At 44.8% G+C, this 4,954-nt stretch overlaps 1 non-coding gene across 1 annotated transcript; it reads left to right on the plus strand.

Moving 5' to 3' along the window:
- The first annotated feature begins 4,000 nt into the window (after nucleotides 1-4,000).
- LOC111722636 lies at nucleotides 4,001-4,164 on the plus strand. Its single transcript, XR_002771370.1, has one exon. It is a non-coding gene; the product is annotated as a U1 spliceosomal RNA (small nuclear RNA).
- Nucleotides 4,165-4,954: the final 790 nt, after the last annotated feature.

Genomic DNA, 4,954 nt, shown 5'->3' on the forward strand with positions numbered 1-4,954 from the left:
TGAGCTCAATCCTCCTCAGTCTCCTAAAGAGTTAGGGTTACAGGCATGAGCCACCAAGGATGGGGGCATTTGGACATGTGGAAGTGGGCTTGAACCAACAGGTGCTCCAGGTGGCAAGAAGACGTGGGTTAAGCTGTGAGCAGGTGAAGTGTGTAGTCAGGATAGAGAATGGAGGGTGCCAATGGGCACATTGGGTGACAGGACTGAAAATGTATGTCAGAGCTATACACCAGGAGGCTTCTAAGAACCAGGTGGAAGGGTATGGACTTTCTTTTTTTTTGAGAGAGAGTCTCATTTTGTCGACCTTGGCAGAGTGCTATGACATCACAGCTCAGGGCAACCTCAAACTCTTGGGTTCAAGCAATCCCCTTGCTTCAGCCTCCCAAGTAGCTGGGATTACAGGCTCCTGCCACAACACCCGGCTATGTTTTAGAGATGTGGTCTTGCTCTTGCTCAGGCTGGTCTCGAATTCACCAAGCTCAGGCAATCCACCCACCTTAGCCTTCCAGAGTGCTGGGATTACAAGCGTGAGCCACCGCACTGGGCAGGGTATGAACTTTTATCCTATAGGTGATTCTGGTAAAGAGGCAGGACTGTAATGTTACAGAGTGGTTAAGGGCAGATGCTTTGCAGTCAAATCAGACTACCTCAAGACCTTGATAACTATGTAATTAACTCTCTGAACCTTACTTTTCTCATCTTTGAAATGCAGGTAGTAATAATAGTTTGTCCCTTACATGGTTATGGTGGAGAATAAATGAGAAGTCAGGTAAAGCCCTGGATGCCTGACACATGGTCAGTGTCCAGATGTGATCAAAACCATGACGATCCTGTAGATGCAGCTTATTTAGGCTAAACTGGAGGGAAAGCACAAAGGTGGGAGACCAGTGGGAGTCCATGGGAATCATATAGACCAGAGGTGTGGAGGCCCATGAGGATGTCCTCTGCATGGACTGGGAACTGGTTGGAGTCCTCAGAGGGCCTGGGCTCTGCAGGAAGGGGCCAAACCCTGCCACTGAGTGGTGTGGTTTTGGCCCTGGATGACCAGCTCCTGGGAAGCCATTTCCAGAGTGAATGAGGCAGGAGGATTAGGGGGCTGGGCTAGGAGACTTAGGAGAGCATGGCTTAGCTCCCGATGTGACAGGTGTAGGGTGGCCCACCAGATTCACCATCTGGTTGGGGCTTGGAAGAGAGTGTATGTAGGCCACTCAAGCTTGTGGGTGCTGGGGGTTGTTGGTTCTGGTGAGGTCATCCAAGGGAGATAAATGATGGAGGAAAGGAGCCCAGCAACCTGGAAGCCCCTCCTGAGCAGGCCAGAGGGGCTGTGGGAGCCCAGGTGAGGTGTGGTCAGAGGAGTGAGGGAAGAAAGTGCATCCAGAAGGAGGGAACAATCAAGAAAGCCCCACGCTGGGGATAGGCCAGGACTTAGGGTAGGAAGAGAGGGAAAGACAGCACAGAGGCCATTGGTTTGGTAATAAGGAGATCACTTTCAGAGAGTCCACTCTTCAGGTAAGGGCACAAAACCCAGGCTGTGGCTAGGTAAGGGATTAATTAATGTGCTGGGGAAGTGGGGGCAGAGGCAGGTATTCCACAGCTGCCGAGAAGCTTTCCTGGCAAGAGGGGCAATGATTTGAGGCAGCCAGACAGGGCAGGGTCTCAGCCTCGTGGTGAAGGGGGAGTTAAGGGGTGTTAGGTAGCATGGAGGGAGGACAGCCCTAAGACCCCGACTTTTTTTTTTGGAGACAGAATCTCACTCTGTTGCCCCAGGCTACATTTCCCTGGTGTCATAGCTCGCTGCAACCTCAGATTCCCAGGCTCAAGCAATCCTCCAGCCTCAACCTCCTAAGTAGCTGGGGCTACAGGCATGTGCCACCATTCCCAGCTAGTTTATATATATATATTTTAAATAGAGACAGGGTCTCACTCTTGCTTAGGCTGGTTTGGAACTCATGAGCTCAACCAATCCTCTTGCCTAGGCTTTCCAGAGTGCTAGGATTATAGGCGCGAGTCACCTCGCAGGCCTGACTTTTTTTTTTGAGACAGAGTCTCATTATGTCACCCTCGGTAGAGTGCTGTGACGTCACAGCTTACAGCAACCTCAAACTCTTGGGCTTAAGAGAGTCTCTTGCCTTAGCCTCCCAAGTACTGGGACTATAGGCACCTGCCACAATGTCCAGCTATTTTTTGGTTGCAGTTGTCATTGTTGCTTAGCAGGTCCAGGCTGGGCTTGGTTTATGTGCCTGGTGCTGTAACCACTGTGCTATGGTAAGGTGACCAGATTTTAACATTGGTAAAGCGGGACACCATTGATGAGGCAGGGGGTGGGGGGTTCTTAATTAAAAATTTGGTTTATATGGAGCAACAAAAGTTTTCATAGAACGCAAAAATAGTATTGTAATATATATTTTTTAATTTTAACATAAGTACAATTTACAAATATAATACATTAAAAAATTATGTATAGTATTATTTTATTCTTTGGCATATTTCTCACTGAATTCTAACAACTGATCAACAATGTGAACTTTGATAAGCAGTTCTCGATAATTAGTTCTCAACAATTATTTGTTATTATTAAAGTTTAACATTATAAAATTAACAAAAATAATATAAAACTCATATCCTGGTGAAATAGCCACATGGCAGCCGAAAACTGTATATTCCCTTCCCATTCTCCCTCCATTCCCTAGCTTTCTTTCCATTGTGCATTCTTTCCAAAAATCGAGACTTTTTAAAAATGCCGCAGGACGCTGGACAAATTGTTAAAAATTGGGACTGTCTTGCCAAAAGCGGGACGTCTGGTCATCTTATGTTATGGGCACCGCCCCGTAGGCCTGACTCTTAGTATCATAAGTTTCTAAACAGACAGTCAAAATAATATAACACATACACATACACACATTCACACAGAGATATTTGTTTTGATCATAGAAGTAAAATATGTTTGTTGGAGGAATCTAGAAATGTGTACAAAAGCTAGAGGGAAAAATACAAAAATCACCTGTAATTCCACCACACAGAGAGAAGCATTTTTCCTGTTGTGTGTTGTGACCTTTTACTTTTCTCCTCTGCCAACATACATAAGGACACACTGGCATCATGCTGTACCCACTGTTTTGTAAATCCCTTGTGTCATTTAGCAACATGTCATACATTCCTTTCCATAGTAATACATACTCCTTGAGAATTGTTTTTCTCTTCTAGCTCACAGCCTAGGACCCTGTGGCAAGCAGTCAAGAACAGAATAATGAGGTGGTGGGGGCAGTGGCTGGACCCCTGGACTGGGGGTACACTGGGCTGGCTCTTTGGCCCCTGAATTGGCCACTGATTTGCTGCATAGCCCTGGACAACGTATTTGCCCTTGGTGAGCCTCAGAACCTCAGAATCTCAAAAAAACCACGAGTCTTTCAAAGCCAACTGCCAACTCTAAAATGGTTGAGGGAGAGTTTTAGAAAATGAAACTACATCACCGCCATGATTCTTTAGTTCTTTATCTGAAAAATGCCTATCTTGTCTCCCAGAATGGATGAGAATAAAATTAGGATAATTATTATGATGCCTAAGAACAAGTAATATTTGGACAATAATTTTTTTTCCTATGGGGTAGGTACTATTTTTTGTTCCTTATTTTTCTAGATAAGGAAGCCATGGTTTACAGAGATGAAGTCACTGGCTCAGGGGCAGACGTAGTAAGTGGTAGAGCTGAGATTTAAGCCCAGATCTCCCTGTGACAAAAGCCGTGTGCATCTTTGCATTGCAAGCCTTAAGAGGAAGAGGGGCCAATTTCCTGCTCAGTTTAGTTCTTTTTGTATCAGATACCATCATCTGTGGGGAGTTGCTGCCCCCTGGTGTTCTACATATGATATGTCCTGGAAGGCAGGAGTGCTTACTTAGATATCAGCCCTCCCCCAGGGAGAGAAGCGGGTATTACAAGGCTCGTAATCTGCCCAAATGCCCCAATTTTCAGAGTCCAAGCCTTTTTAAAAAAGTCAACATTATAATACTTACCTGGCAGGGGAGATACCATGATCACGAAGGTGGTTTTCCCAGGATAAGGCTTACCCATTGCACTCCGGATGTGCTGACCTCTGCAATTTCCCCAAATATGGGAAACTAGAATGCACAATTTGTAGTAGAGGGGGACTATGTTCGCGCTCTTCCCTGATCATATGTTGGAAATTTATATTAACTAAATAACAAATTGAAAAATGTATTAAAAAGCCAACGTTATAACTAATTCTATAATGCAAGGCTATGAATTTAACTTATATGTAATTTGGTCAACCACAGGAACAGATTCTGGTTTTCAGAAATTCAGACTTTGTATTACAAGAAGCCAGGGATTCTGACAAGGCACCCATGTTTGCTGGATTTCTACTCATGTAGTAAGCTGAGAAATTAAAATCATGACCTTTTCATGTTCTTTCATTAAGTTCTCTGGCACACACAGATGAAGCCAGCCCATCCCACAGCCTTTTTATTCTTTATTTCTACCATAACGTCTGTAATATTACTATAGCTTCTTGGTCTTCCAAAGCCTTCTATAGGCCCTTGATTATAGCCAATTATAGGTATTAATTGAAGTAACTATATTGCCACTATATGCCATGGACTAGCAGTGTCCCCTTTTCTAATATGGATATGAGCACCACATGTCATACCAGGGTATGAACTGATTTGAATGATGCAGGGGATGAGTTGTGTCCAACTCAGTTGATGTGCCTCCCTAGATTTGCTCACCTACCCTGCTCCTGTTCCCCAGGCTCTTGTTCAGTAGAAAGCCCTGTCCCATGCCTTGTCTCCCAACACTACCAGGCTGTGTTCAGGGTGTGGAATTCTGGACAAACTATTGGTGTGGGGCTCTACATGGCCAGGATGGCTGCCCTTCCTGTGAAATTGTGGCCCATTTAGTGATGCACCATCTTGTATTTACTTTCTTTTTTTTTTTTTTTTT

Source organism: Otolemur garnettii, unplaced genomic scaffold, assembly GCF_000181295.1.
Source record: "Otolemur garnettii isolate 467f Iridium unplaced genomic scaffold, OtoGar3 scaffold00296, whole genome shotgun sequence".
NCBI lineage: Eukaryota > Metazoa > Chordata > Mammalia > Primates > Galagidae > Otolemur > Otolemur garnettii.